The sequence below is a fragment of the Dermacentor silvarum genome, chromosome 10 (genome assembly GCF_013339745.2).
Source record: "Dermacentor silvarum isolate Dsil-2018 chromosome 10, BIME_Dsil_1.4, whole genome shotgun sequence".
NCBI lineage: Eukaryota > Metazoa > Arthropoda > Arachnida > Ixodida > Ixodidae > Dermacentor > Dermacentor silvarum.
In genome coordinates, this window is record NC_051163.1 from 43852462 (window position 1) to 43868675 (window position 16214).

A 16214-nucleotide genomic window follows, 5' to 3' on the forward strand; every position below is an offset into this window, starting at 1 on the left:
AGATGGAAAGTGTCAATGACAAAATTGCAGAGAAACATGAAAAACTGCCGATACAGCTTTCTGTTGCTCAATGCGTGCTACATAAAAGTGATTTATGTAAAATTGAAGAGAAGGGAAGAAAGAACACATCACACGGTCACACGCAGAGTACCGGCATTAGAGACGAGCGTGCAGTCCCGTGGTCGACAAAAACTCAAGTACAGCTTCGTGAACCTCACATCGAGTTGACGGAAGACCCTTCGGAAACAATATATCACTAGGCGCAGTTCGTGCAAGAATAAGTTGTTTAAACTTGGTCAGCAGCACACATCGACCGTGGCGGAAAGTTCGGCATTTTAACAACAAATGCTCAAGCGTTTCGCTGGTGTGTCCCCAAGCGAGGCACTAAGGTGCTCGGCACACGTCGGTGAAGGCAATATGCAATATATACACAGCCGATTTGTAACTCGAGCAATAGAGAACTACTCAGGTGACTGAGAGCGCGGTCAATGTTATTGGTGTAGGGTACGATCCCAAAGATACGAGTGAGAATGCTATAACATGTTTTCGTCACATGTGATTTTAGCATGCGACCCCCTCTGACCAATTTGAAAAAAACAAACAGTTCACGTCAATAGAAACTCCTTTTGCGATTTCTTGTCAAACCCCTTCAATTCGTGCCCGCAGTAATCTGCAGCGTAGCCCCCCTTTATTTTCTTGTACGAGCATAAAAGACTCAGTACAAATAGAACCACACGTGCCTGCCGGAACCACCAGGTTCGCGGTAGGCAACGGTATGACGTCATGCCATTAAGCAGGTCTATAGATAAAGCTTTGGCGCTATTATATGCTGGGGCTGCGATTATGGCTGTTCCGCCAGCATATATAGAAATGATGAACAATACATGGATTTGCCAAAACCTCGTTCTCCAAGCATCACACGGCTTTGTGACAGTAAATTGGAGCATCTTCCACAGAATACTCTGCCTAAACGCAACATTACGCAATATTTGCGCATCTGCACACATATTAATCAGCCCGATGTGTTTAATTAAAGAGAAAGGATCATAAATCATAAATGTGAATAATTAAAGAGAAAGGATCATAAACCACGTCACTGCATTTCAAAACCCAAGTGCGAAGATTAGGCGGAACCATGTACTGACCATCATTCTAGCTGTAACTGAAAAAATCGCAGCGACAGAGTACCTCTTGGAATTCTTGTAGGAAACTTTGTTGTGCACACTGCGCATAGGATATTGATGCTTATTTATTTTTTCGTTTTCGGACGAGCCGGTGAAAAAAATAATGCCAGGTGCATTATTGAATGATCAAGACAAGAAAGCGCGACCTTGTTACTTAGTTTCATCTAAAGCAACGCAGTGGTGAGCGCAGCAATTTCTTTCAAGCTTGTTCGAACAAAAGCATTGCTCACTGTTTATTTGCATATGATACCCTTGCTACGATTTCTTGCAGAGTGCCGTATAATGTGCTTGTATTTTGCTTCCGGGCAAATCTCCATGTAGAAGTGCCAGGCAGGTCCTAAGGTTGTTTCGGATTATGTTGGCCAAGCTCTACAATCACAAACATGCCTTATAAAGACACAATGTAGAAATTAATATAAAGACGTTACTCTCAAATTCTTGGTAAATGTCTGCCAACAAAGGCTGCTCAGCGCGCCATGAGAATACACTTTAGCTATGGTTAAATGTCTCTTACATGAAGCATTAAAGTGCTAACTTGGGTTGATTGGTACATGACTGCAACAAACGAGGAGCAGCGCAAAGGACGGAACGTGCAGACTGAGTCTAACGAAGCGCTGACTAGCAAGCGCTTCGTCTGTAATCGCTCCGTCTGTGCAATTAGTGCACTTAGTGCAATTATACCCTAATTAATTAGTGTCTAGGCCGATCTAATGCAAAACATTTTTTGGCTCAATTCCACTCATTTATTATCCTCCACCACTCACGACCAGTTGAATCCGTTGATAACGTATGCGAGACCACCGCTGTGGCCTCTGACGAAGCGCGCAAAGGAATAGCGTGACAATCGAATCGTTGTATCATTCCAACCCTATAAGCCAATGAAAAAAGCCAGAGCATAACCTAGGACTAACTTCAAAGGGCACCTCAAATATGAAAAACAATAGAAAACACAGGCAATTATTCAATAAAGAAACACAGACGGTATATACTCCGCGTACGATTTGAAGTGCGGCTAGTCCTACCATAAGCAATGTCTAAACAAGTTTAGAGCAGGGTTCTTACTAGTGGCGACAGTCGGAGCACGCACGATCCCGTCGCACCTTTAACGAGGTTGTTTTCTGCTTTTCGCCGTGTTTTAGCGGCAGTCTTGTAGATTGGCTGCGATATATTTTTCACATCGCGTAATGAGCCAACTCGTAGCGCTTCTTTTTGTACGCCTCCCGCCTGGCGGGGCAGCGGTAGTGCACAGCGGTGTGCGGCCCTCTGCAGTTGGCGCAGCGGGGCCTGTCCCGACTTTGGCACTCCGTGTGGAAGTGGGGTCCCGCGCAGGTCCGGCAGTGGGTCGGTCTGTGGCACACCCGGGCCGAGTGCCAGTAACCCTGGCAGTTCCGGCACATCATGGGCGGCTCGACGTACGGCTCGACCGGGAACTTGAGAAAGCCCAGCCGCACGTGGGACGGCAGCTCGACGTCGTCACGGAACGTGAGCACGACGCTACTGCGCGAGTACCGCAGGTTGGTGCCATCGATCATACGCACGTTCTTGAACTGGCGGCGCGCGCGCACGACGCCGTTGCGGGCCAAGATGGTGACCAAGTTGGATTCCGTGTAGTGAAACGGGACGGTGCGGATCTTGCCCATGTTCTTGGAGTACGAACGCGGAACGTGCACGGTCACCGGTATGCCGGCGACGGTGGTCATCTTGAGGAGCTCGCGAGCCATTTCACCCGTCTTGACGTAGATGACGAGCGAACCGTGGTTGGTCATGCGGTGGCTAACAATCTCGTCCCCGGCCACGGCACGCAAGTCGCGAGCGAAGTGGTTCGGGTTCAGGTCCCAGAAGGAGACGTCGGCGACCGTGCTGCTGAAGACAACCGGAACGCCCTCTGTGTCCCGCTTCCTGTAGATTGCTCTCGGCGTGCTCTTGGCGTCTCCCGCGTCAACGTTGTAGAACTGCCCGTCTGGCAATGGAGCGATGGAGTTCACGCAGCGGTCGGAGGGTGGACTGTCATCTTCCTCCTCTTCGGTGACCTTCAGTATGTTACCGTTCAAAAGCACCGTCCTCAGCTCCTTGGTCTTCCGCTTGAGTTCTGCCTCCTGCTGGCTCGTCGTCGGCTGGTCGGTGACGCCTGCAGCTACCGGCTCGCGCTGGTCCCATCGACTTTTTTTCGCGACCCGCCCCTCTGATGAGCCAGTTGGCACTTTGGTTTTGAATTGGGGGGATTGCTGAGCATCTGAAGTAGGAAGAGTCCTTCTCTTCGAGGCATATGTTTTCTGAAGATACGTCACCGTCAGTCTCCATGTCATCCAGAGAAACGGAATCCGAGCCCTGGTGCTTAAAAGCCACAGCACCCTGACTAGATTGCTTTTTAAAGAGGGTGGCTTCGTTGGGTGTCTCGTCCAATGTTTCCATGAGGCCCTCCAAAGTCTCCGGCAGTTCATTATCTTGTTCCGGAATCGTAGAAAGGGTCACCTCGAAGCTGGCTCCTGGTTTCGTCGGCTGCTCTGAAGTTTCCATGAAGTAAGCTGAAGATACCGGTAGCTTTTCAGCTATTTTTGGTATGGCAGACGAAGTCACCTCGGCAGAAGCTCCTGCTGAAGCTTCAACACGTTCTGATGCCTCTTCGGCTCTTTGCAGAAGCTCAGTTGTATTCTGTAGAATATTTTGATTTGGTGCTGGCACGGTGTGTGCAGGCAGCTCACCACAGGCTGGAGTTGAACCTTTCACTGTGAATGGCGACTGTTTCGTGCATTTCTCCCTCGTCGTTAGATGCGAATATGGTGACTCGACTGCGCTTTGTGCATTCGCAGCTACTACCGAAGGTGCTGACCCGTCTACACTGTCCTCGGCATTGTCATTACGCAGCTCTTCCTCCATTTCCTCCATCGTCCAGGAATCATCAGCTGCTGCTGGATGCGCCGAAGCCGTCTCATCCGACATTACGGCATAAGCTGGATGGCTCATCAGGAATTAATCGTTTTTATCGCTCTGCGGAACTTACGGTACTTTGCAGAGACCACTGCCTTAATTAAAATTGCACGAAATGTCCCGAGCTTGAAGAATGTTGCTCGAACCAAGCGACTCGATCGGGTTAAATGAAAAAGAAGGCAGGATGCTGCACTGAACGCACACTTCTATGAAACTTACTGAACAATGCCGGCACCGAGTTTGACGCCTGATTTATGTCGCACGTGTGCTTGATTTGAGCGGTGCATTTTTTCCAGCCCAATGGTGAACAATGCGAGATCTTAAATCACGTGCCTATGCAGTCAAGGCTGTGGTAACCTAGCCAGGTTTTGTACTTGGCATTTTTCTACGAATTCTTGACTTTTTTTTTCTTTTCTTATGAAAAATCACTCTATTCTCACTTTTTCCCGATGAACAGGTGCGGGAAAACCTTTATCTCTCTTTCTGAGGGTACTTATTCAGCTGCGTTTTTGAATGTGCCGCTTCAGTGGAGATTGCAGCAGCAGAAATATTCACGGCGTTTTAATTGTTCTTGCAGAAGAGCTACACTTGCGCGAACTCGCTAAACCTTGATAAATAATTTCTTACCGCCCTGTCGTTACGGCAAGCTTTCACTTCTGGAATCATCTATGTGATCGCGATAGACATCAGCGTAACCTCCAACACCGCTGCAATGCAACATCGACAAAGCATGCCGCAGTACCATGCATTAGAACACTGCACGGGCACGGGCCGACCCGAAAGCTCGGGCCCGAAGCGTTTGTCGGCGGGCTCGGGTCGGGCCCGGGCTTAAAGCCGAGGGCCCTGGCCGGGCTCAGGCTTGAGGCCGCAGGCCCGGGCCTGACTCGGGCTTGAAGCCACGGGCCCGGGCCAGAATGGGGCCAGTTCATTAAAGGGCCTAAGTAGGCCTTCGAGCACACGCGAACGTTATGCATTGCATGGTTCAATGCATTCTGTGCCAAGCTGAAGTGACACGTGCGAGAAAGAGGACTGTATGTCTTATCAATGAAATTAGGAAAACAGACGAAGTTCTCATTTTTAACAGAGCTGTTTCAGCCGGGCGTAATGTGTCTGCTGAATCCAAAAATGTGGGCCGATCCTGGCAGCAGTGCAGAAAGGGTCCCAGCGCAATGGCACACACACCTGATAACTAGCGAAGTTGAGCCTGGAGGAGTCTAGCAGCATGGTTGGGACTACTTAAGCTTAGTCAGTCATCGATAGGCAATTGATAGCCAATCAATCATCAGTCATCATCATCAGCCTATATTTATGTCCACTGCAGGACGAAGGCCTCTCCCTGTGATCCCCAGCATTTTCCTGGAATTTATTCATTATTGATAAATAATCGACTAGCAATTGATTGGCTCCAATTAGCCCTGGAGCCAATCAATAGCTAGTCGATAATCGATTAATGATGAATAAATTCCGGGAAATGCTGGGGATGACTTGGTAGTGCTCAGCCTAGCCCAAATACGTGGCCAATACCTTGCGATAGCCTGTCGATAGCCAATCAATAGCTAATCGATAATCGATCAATAATAAATAAATTCCGGAAAATGCTGGGGATGACTTGGTAGTGCTTAGCCTAGCCCAAATACGTGGCGAATACCTTGCGATAGACAATCGATATCCAGTCAATAGCTAATCGATAATCAATTAACCCCGGGAAATGCTGGGGATGACTTGGTAGTGCTTAGCCTGGCCCAAAAGCCAGGACTAGCTAGGTGCCCATCAGCTCCGCTGTCTCTTAAGCATTGCGCCGCCAGTGCAAGCTACGCTATTTTTTTTTCTTTTCCACAAAACGAACATTGTTTTCCACGTAAGGAAAAATAAATTACACAAAGAACCGCTCCTCAAACCATTTCCATGTTACCGCTTTTGCGACTGCAGCATTACCAGTGTCGATACTATTGCATTATTTTAGCGTAAGGGCAAGGGGTGTCTTTACTTGTGCGTTTATTTGATGTTGTATACTTGTGAATTCGCCTGCTTATATATACATAGAAACAAAGCCACAAACACATGTCTGAAGCCCCAAGTACGAAGATCAGACAAATGCATGTATACCCAACATATAAACAGGGTATTTCATTGTAGCTGCACCAATTTTTTTTAATTGCCTGTGGCAGAAAGCATAATTATAATCCTTGATCTAAACTACTCGATGAGGCGGCCATTACTTCCACGAAAAATGAAAACGCCTAATTGAATAATTACCATAATTACGCTAAATACCTTTTTAATTATTGATTTACGGCACATCTTTCAATCTACGAATTATGGCCGCTGAGTTGCAAGGCGTATCCACTTGGAAGGAATTCTCAGGACAGAACCAGTTTCGAGATATTAATGTTCAAAGTGTCCGACGAAATGCGTGGGCGCTCCAGTTACTTTTGGGCTTCGATGCATAAAACAGCGTTTTCCGTAAAAAGTTAACTGGAACGCCCATGCATTTCGTCGGACACTTTGAAAATTAATATCTCGAAACTGGTTCAGTCCTGAGAATTCGTTCCAAGTGAATTCCTTCCAAGAATTTGTTCCAAAGAAGCTCGACAACAAGTTAAGGACCGCACAAACAGCGATGGAACGAAAAATGTTAGCCCTAACTATAAGAGACAGAAGAGAGCAGTGTGACCATGTAATGCGTAGGATGGATAACCGGTGGACCATTAGAGTTACAGAATGGATACCAAGAGAAGGGAAGCGCAGTCGAGGACGGCAGAAAACTAGGTGGGGTGATGAAGTTGGGAAATTTGCAGGCGCAACTTGGAATCAGCTAGCGCAAGACAGGAGTAATTTGAGATCACAGGGAGAGGCCTTCCTCCTGCAGTGGTCATAAATATAGGATGATGATGACTGATGAATCTGTCACAGGCAGATGTGTTCATGTTTGCCGGTGCGCGCGTGACACCAGGCTTGTCTATTTAGTTAGTAAGCGAATGTTTACAACCTTATACGGCCAATTAAACTACAATCCTTGCTTCGTGTAGCTCTCTACTAATCTGCTATCGCAATCGATGCTTCGGCTTTCGGGCGAAACTGCGACTTTTTTTAAACAAATAAACTCCCTTTTCTCTGTGTCTCTCATGTTGAATGAAATATGATTATGCGTGCAAATAAAATGTTATCAAATGAGTTCATTCGTTTCCGTGGAACCAGTACCGTAGCTTCGCGCCACAGTTTATGTAAATAGCAGTCTTTCTTTTATAAGTAGTATGCTGCATCGCAGGTTTTCATATACGTACGCCTATGCGTTAACCGATAGCAGGCGTTCATTTCTAAATAGTGCGCAGTTATAGCTAAGCTCCTCAGTGGTTTTCTGCGATACCGATAATCGCATCGAATGGCACATCAAGTGCCATTCATCTGTCCGTCGACGTCATGCCTATTACTTCTTACCACCTGCTTTGCACAAGTCTCATATACGTCAAGCTTGAGGAGCTGTACGTAAATTGATGTCCTTTCTAGCACGGAGCAAGCTATAAACAAAAGGTAGGGGAATTGTCGAATATTGAAAATCTAGCATGTAAATTGTATATAACCTTTGCTACTCGATTGATACGGTATTCGATTCGAGAATTCGCTATGCAAATTTTACGAATATTCGTTGCTGCTCGAATTTAAGGGATATCAACGATATTAGAGTCTGTAGGGCGAGACAAATGTATTAACGCGACAGCGTTAATGTCCCCGTGTCGCAGAAAATTCGGTGTCGGCGGCGTTGTCCCTCAGAAACGATCAGCCCGAACCACGCAGGTCTTCCTCATGGCGCATAGGCGTTTCAGAACTACTTGAATTTCTCAAAATAAAATGAGTCAGAAAATTCGTAACGTACGACTTACACACAAGCTACAGACATGATAGCGTCGGACTGTAATTTGAATATACGAGAAAACATAATTCTGTTACGCGGAAACTCAAAGACAAACCCCCTTTTCCAGCTGCCGTTCGTGGTCTGTCTTAGTGGCGGCATAAAGCGCCGAAGCGCGCGCGTGCTCTTGAGACACGTGTGGTGGATTCGGATGAATGACGCTATCGCGTTCCACTCTTGAAGGCGAAGCTTAAGCGCCTCGAAATTTTTTCATCGTGTTTAGAATTGAGTTCATATTCGATTCGATATTATGAAGACATTTTCCTGCTACTTTCGCATTCCGTTCTATTCGGAAACTTCGCAATTTCGAACACCTCTAAAAAAAAAAAAAAAGGCGAAGCATTCTCTGCGAATAAAAGAAACTGCATTTTGATAGCATCCTGTTAAAGCAGTCTGTAGTACTTCTTCTGTTTTTGTTGATCGGTGCTGATTATAAGTAATGAAGCTTTAAATGTTCACGTTTGCTGCCACAATGTCAATAAAACTGTTTGTAGAGCATACTTGAGAACATCACTTCGATATCTGCGACTTTATACCGCTGCGTAGCACTTCTTTTTTTTTTTTTTTCGTGCTTGTGACAAAATCCATGAAGTTTGAAAAAGCTTCCGCACCCAGTATGGCTGCCTGCGCACCACAGCACAGCCACAGCGACAGCGCAAGTTTAGCAGATTGGGTGAAATTGTAATCCATGCTTTTGTAAACCCTAGAGCAAACTATACTCGACCTAAACAAGTCCATGGAGCCTCGTTTGTGTTTGTTCATGTGTTTACCCACGAGAGTTTTAACTTTTCCTTATAATTTATTAGCCTTCACTGGACACCAGGTTACCGGTGACACTGATCACAGTAGGCGCGCTAGTCGGCACATCTTGTGACAATTCGTCCAGCCAATGCATTCATTACAGAAACGCGTTGGGTGGACGAATTGTCACCAACGTGGCTTTCCCTAGCAAAAAAGTAGAATATTCTCAGTCACTGCAGCGGTATACTTTCTCCTCTCTGGTTGAATTCTGTGCCAAGGGATGACACCGCTTACACTGCCGCTCACGTGACCATCTCTGCTTACCCGGTATTCCGTGAAGCGTAGCACCAGGGTCCTTCTGGTAACACGTGTACTGACAACATTTTATCTGCGTCTAGCTATGGTTTACCGCTGTCTGTAAAAAAAAAATTCTTCATCCGGTGTGTCCACAGTGATTATATAGTCAGGAAGGAAATAAAGTCACACCCCCATCGTCTAGTTTTTTTCTGAGAAATTATGAGACGAACACAACGGTTTATTTTTGTTTGTGCAGAAATGAAAGAAAAAAACGACACCAATAATGTCAAATGCTCTCTTGGTGTGTTGCTCATATTCCTCCTCATATTCCTATCTGACAGAAGGAATATCAACAGGAACATGGCAGGAACAGGACAGAAACGCGAAAACGTACCAGTACTTCAGTGATACAGAAAGGGTTAAACAAAGTCGCCCTCTTACCTTTTTTTATTATCCTATGCTTCCATCGGTCCACCCAACACTTTACCCGCAGCTAGAGGAACTTGGCTCACTGTATTCGATTTCCGGTAAGTTTTAATCGATGTGCACTTGTTCGGGGGGAAAGGGGGGGGGGGGGGTCTTGCCAACCACTGAGTGTGCATTCTATCTCGATACGCTTTTGCATTATCGGTCGCTTGTTGCAACGTATACATTTATCGTCTTCGTTGCAACGTTCTAGCGTGGCAGTCGCACGTCGCTGTCGAGGCCATTGTCTCCGCATGGGGGCGCGCTCAGCACGGCGGTGAATGACGCTAAAACTTACCTTACATGACCACGTGCTGGGCCGACTTTTCCGGCTTTCAATACGAGTGTGCAATAGTAAACACGGCACGGCCTTACTTAGCCTATGCGTTGTTCTCTACTTATTCTCTTTATCTCTCTAAACCTGACAACAGTGTACAATTAAAGTTTGCCGGGCACACCTACCCTAGGCGCGATACTACGATTTCGAAAAAGAACGCTACCCTATAGTGCCAGTGCCGGTGAACATTACGCTGAATTGGCTTGCACTCACTTCATTACAGTGTTCACGGAAAGTATTTCCGGCTCGGCGTTCAACGTTTGTAACTAACCATGGTTCTCTGGGACATGTGCCCGATGAAGGTGGTTGTACTGCCGCGGAAATACCATGTCTTTCCTAGGCAATGAGCGAACAAATCAGTAAGTTAATGAACGAATGAATGTGCGAATGATTTCATTGCTTCAGTGAAAGGGGGAGCGCGAGGATTAGCGGCAATTACGCGAAGCAGCTCATGGTCCAGAGCTCATCCTGTCAAGTTCTCCAAACACTTCTGGTTGTTTGCCATGGTATAGTAGCTATCTTGCAGGGGCTTCTAGATGATCGGACCGTCTGGTTTCGCCGTGAATCCTTGGAGCGGGGCGGGGGGAGGCGTTGTTTATAGTGTGTGAACACGTATGGCCCTTCTTTACAGTGACAACGATTGCTGCCACTGCATCAGAGTCGCAGTTGAGGACGCAGGAACGAGACGATTGCGTGGGGATAAGTTTTTATTGTGGCCATGCATGCATGGTAAGTTTCGCTGCAATAAATACATGATTGGATTATCCACACCACGTGGAAGCTGCAGCGTGCAGATATCGTTGAAAACTAAAGTATACCACAGGTGCATCCTTTCAGCACTAACCTCTTGCGCTGAAACTTTAGCGATAACAAAGACCCTGAGACGTAAATGACTATGCAACGTTCGATAGAAAAAAAAAAAAAACGATAGGTGAAGTGTTGAAAGAAAGGAGGACCACGATATGAATGAGAGAGCCAGCGGGCGCTCATGATATGGTATTTGTGATTACTAGGTAGAACGGAAGCTCGTTAGGTTGTGTACGTAGTGCATCAAGCATATAACCAATATTCTATAATGTCAAATAAACAGGAGTCAAAGGGGAAAGAAAATTTGCGGTAAAAGCAACAGCGGATTAGGTAGTGTGATTTGATGAAGAAATTTGCTCGCATAGGATTGAATTAACTCTCGTGAGATTGGAGTAATTGCATATCGATGTGAGAGGCCTTCTTCTCGCAATTGAGATTACTAGGCCGATGATCATTTATGAGGACGCAGAAATGTCCAGCAGTAGAGGCTGCTATTGACCGGAACACTTTCACGAGTCGACGAGAGCTTGAGGGGGGCTGTGAGACTTCTTCCGATGTCGAAGACCACCCGTAGGCTGAACAGAAGGCTGGCAGACAGTCGAACCATGCTAGAACGGCGACTGCCATGCAGACGACGGTCGGATAGTGCAAAAATGTCCTCGCCAACTTCAGACCCTGAGTCAATATCAGCATGACGCAGAGAAGTGTGCACTTTGACGAAAAGATTCGCGACTGCTTGTATGCTCCGACGACGACGCAATTGAGCCTGAGGCGGCATACCGAAAGTGACGCGCAATTCACTGTAACCTGGTCTATCATTCCGTAACGCCGAGGCAGTTAACGATCATCGATCGCCTTTTACGGTAGAGTAGCAGAAATCTCCCCTGGATCTCCATCGGAATCGTGAAACATTTCTTAAAGGTCGCACGCGCATTTCATGTCGCCGCGGCCTTCATACCCGAAGTCGCACGTACGCGTTCTTACCACGGGATTGAACATGGCTGGGAAATTATGGTCATGCAAACCGTCTGTTTCCACGGTGAGTTCGTTGCTCAAGGACACTGGTGAGATGCGCGACAAACGCGAGAGGTTAGCCGCCTTCCAGATTTCACAATAGACGCTCTCGAACACGGGGCAGTTCAGGTCATCGTGGTCTGTGGCCAGCGCGAATAAGCCTTGAATATTTCGAATTCTGCTTCAGCTACCTAGAAGTTAGCGCTTTGTGTATGGCTTGTTCTCCCTTTGCGTCCATGTGCAAGTTGAGCTACATCGAAAGGGTTTCATAATTAGGTACCGACAAGCCCATATCTCCCCACTGGTCTTTTGGAAGGTCATTGGCGCAGGCCCGCTGACAGGGCACGCGGGCTGGTTAAGCACAATGTCGGGAAGGATCGCCGAGACGTTACGGTCATCCAGGTGTTCCGTGCTCCAGAAAGTGGCAATGATGCTATCGTTTTTGCAGAAAGCACACAATGCATTTCTGGAAATACATTGTGTAATAGAAATTATCATAATAAAATCAAATATTGTTACTGCGTTACAGTGTATGTCACTCCGAGATAATTGCTGCGATACCAACGGCGAGAAATTTGCCCGCTGTCCTGAGATACTATGGCGGCTGCTGAGATTGGAGTTAGTGAAACTAGATAGAAGATCAAGGTTAATGCGCACGCGAATTTAAATGCGTGTACATCAATTACGGCTTATCTAAAGACATTAGCTGAGCTATTGCTTGAAAACGTCCTACGGCCATTATCAGTAATGTCTTCCAGTGTTCAGGAAGGATTCTATGCCTGGCAACACTTTTACACTTGTTGCTAAATTATAACAAAGACAGGGTGCGATAAAAAAAAAAAAAAGGTAGGAATGCTAACCAGTGAGGAATCCGGGCTGAATCATAACCATTGCAAGTACTTACTAAACCTCGTTTTTACCGCATTTTAGTGCTCAGTACGAGGCACGTAGTCGGTTTCCTCGGTGTCCTCGATTAATTAAGCGAAGGCCCTTGTAAATTTCAAAGTGAGTGGGTAAAGTACGCCCTTGTAGCAAATTACTTATTCAAGTACTCCAGAGAGTTACAAACGTGTTTTATGAACGCGATAGAATTCAACTAGCTGTACTAGACTTATGTTTGATGTACATGGTAACATTAAGTGAAATGCGCGCTCGTTACGCACAGCTTTTGCCAAGAAATTTGTTAAACACGTTCCCGAAAGCGTCATAAGCGCGCGAAGTTTCAAAACAGGTGAGTCCTGCGCTGGCAACCCTTTAAAGTGTGCGGCTTAATTTCTCGCAACTGAAATCTTTTATGCAAATGCTCGAAATGAACAGCTTCGCTACTCCATAAGAAGCTAAACTTCCCTTAAAAGAAATGTGGTGACCCAGTGAGCCGTGCACATACACTTGCAGCAACACCCCCGCGCCCCCTCTTGCTCGTACACACTGCATAATCTTTTCTTTCCGAGGGGCTGCTTATCGGTACGACGAGCTGCGACGTTCGTTCCTTTGCGAATAGTGTGGGGAATCGATAGCCGGTGTCAATCTGGCGGCCATAGGCGCCACAGGGCCATAGCGCGCGGAGCTGCCGTCGTCGTTACCGCAGTCGGCACCAGCCCATGCATATATATATATATATATATATATATATATATATATATATATATATATATATATATATATATATATATGCGTGTGTGTGTGGGCTAAGGGGAGCGCTACAGAACATTCAATTGCCTTTTATTTCAGGATTATTACCATATATCGTTTTGTTCGCGTCTATGAAAGAAAAAGGGGGCGTTCACTTACGCCGCTGCGGAAAAAAAGAAGCGTGCTCGTAAAGTTCGTCTACTACGATATGCCCCCCTCAAATGCTTTAGTGTTTTGCTCCTCGGTGCGATTTCTGAATTCCGGAGGCACGAGTTTTACGCTTGCCGAGGACGGTGTGTCCGAAGTCTGTTACATCGCGAGTCAACGTGGACCGCGAAAAGTTTGCACGCGAATGATTAAGCAGCACCGGAGAAGTGTCGGCTTCAGCAGTCCTTGTGCGCCTGCTGCGATCAACGGACTCGAACCATAGGAGCACCTGATGTACCCAACGGGTACGTCAAGCTTTCCCACGAGCAAAACTTCAGTTTGCTTGTAAAAAGTTGGTTAATTTGTTGTATGATTCGTATTTTCCCTCTTCATCAGGACACGCTTCTTATCATTGATTGATTGATTTTATTGGATTGATTTGCTTATTTATTGGTTGGTTGATTGAATGGCTGTACGATTTATTGATTGACTGACTGATTTGTCACCGCCGCCTTATCATTTTGCACTGCAAAGCTTTCGGGCGCAATTAGCTTTCGAGGTCGCGCGATATTCATAACGCCAGATAAGTTTTCAAAGTTATATCCACGACAAGATTCGTGCGCATGCGAGCTTCCTGCAATTCTAAAAGAACGGCTGGATATAAAACGTTTTATGTTCTTCGACTTGTAGAAAAAAACAGCGCAAAAGAGACGACGACGAAAAGAAGACAGGTACAACAGACAGGCGCTAACTTCCAAGTAAAATTTTATTTGAAGAAACAAGGGTTATATACATGAAAATGAATTGCACCACCGTGACGTCATAAACTCCCTATCACATCAAATAGGCAATCTGTTTGTCGGCAAGTGCCACTGACGGGCAGCTAATTCACGTGCCCTCGGCACTCGCAGTGTAAAAAGCTTCGAACATCTCCCTTTCGAGTCCATCTCCGGAACGTGCCAGAAACTTGGTGTCATAAAGATTCGGACTGCATTTGTGACGTTCTTCGAAGTTCTTCGAAACTGCAAGATTGTGCTCTTATACACGTTTATATTCGGCACTTATTCATGACTTTCCTGCTGCCTTATAACAGCCGTTTAATCCTAATCAAATATCTGCTATAACACAGCAAATACGTTACAGTCAAGTGTTTTAATTACGCATGGTAATAAAAGGGCGTGCCCTCTAAACGTTGCTAACCGAATTTCGTTGGAATTTGAGCGACCTTCTAAAATATAATTTTATTTTTTAAACGCTGGCCTTTGAAATCCGCAGCTGCACTGCGGTGAACCTCGACAGACTTCTGAAGGGGCCGAAGTACTTTGACATATCGAGTGTTGAGGCACTTGAGCATCAATAAGTTGATCGCGCTATGTGATTGGTATGCGCAAGGTTTTAAAGAGCGCATGGTGCTGATGTAAATGTTTTTTTTTTCGTTGCCACAGTTGATGCGTACTGTATCCCACAAATTACAATTCTTGTTTTATGCTTTTGAGTCAATATATAACAACTGCTATCAGAAATTCGGGCATAACTCTAAATACTGTTGTTCCAACGCGAACTCACCAGGAATGTGGAGCATGACTTCCCACTTTAGAGTCCTCTACATACCTGAGAAATAATGAAATAATGCAAGAACATGTGGTGCGGGGCCGGGCGTGCTTAGCCGACTGTGGAAGAAATGTCAATGAAAAAGCCCAAATAATGCCATGGTTACTAACACGTAAAGTACTAATTGTCGATACAAAACCAAGGCGAAACGGCAGCACACCCAAATTTCATTGACTTGCCACTAGACATGAGTCCACATTTGGTAACTGATTTTAGATCTAAAAAAAAAAAGTCGCAGTTTCGACCGAAAGGTAAAGCATCTATTGCGATATCAAATTAGTAGACAAGCTATACGAAGTAAGGATAGCAGTTTTATCGGCAGTATAAAGTTGTAAATGTTCACTTAGTAACTAAATAAACAAAGCACGGTGTCACGCGCGCACAGGTAAACAGGAACACATCTCGCTCGATGACCGCGGAAACACGGCAAAACGCTGGAGTGAGACAGCGCGCCAGCAGCAGCGAGCAAATTGATCTTCGCGCTGGCTTTCGTTTCAACGCGGACTAAACGTCGAAAGCACAGCGCATACGAAGCTACAGGCACTCTGCGCATCCATTTTGTACCCATCGCAGATCGCTTTCAAGATGAGGCCCTCGCGGGCGCCCACTTCGTTCCACATCGCTAGATCGCTTTCAAGATACGGCGCCCACGCGGCAGCTCCTGAGAAGCAGCCGCAAGAGCAGAACGCAACCCCACCGTGTCCGTCGCCTCCTCCCCGTGCTTCGCGCGCGAACGAAGACCGTGCGCGCTTCCCGCCGCCTTCCTCTCTCGCGTGCGCAACATTAGGCTGCGGTTGCTGGCTCACCCTCGCACGCTTTCACTCGCACACGCCGCGTAGGGCACGCGGCGACGTTTTTATCGCCGTTGAACTTTATACGGAACCTCACGGCAACGACGATGGCGACGACGATGGCGACGGCAAAAATGCACTTGGAGTGTCCAAATAATTGCTATCGCAATAAAAGCCGGTAACAACTTAAAGCGCCCATTCTGATTTTTTTAATGCCTGGTACACACGGACTTCAGGATATTTAAGAATGGCGCCCTAATCCCAAGCCTAAAAAAGAAGAAAACAATTCACGTCAGTAACAAGAATGGCCACTTCTTATGCGGGTATAGCATCACTTCCGCTTTATTTTT

The 16214-nt window shown here is 46.3% G+C and overlaps 1 long non-coding RNA gene across 1 annotated transcript; it reads right to left on the reverse strand.

Annotated features, from left to right (window-relative positions):
• Positions 1 to 10438: 10438 nt before the first annotated feature.
• Positions 10439 to 13238, reverse strand: LOC125940779 (uncharacterized). The gene is made up of 3 exons (XR_007463987.1): positions 13071 to 13238; positions 10740 to 11984; positions 10439 to 10692 (listed from the first exon to the last, which is right to left on the reverse strand). It is a non-coding gene; the product is annotated as an uncharacterized LOC125940779 (long non-coding RNA).
• Positions 13239 to 16214: the final 2976 nt, after the last annotated feature.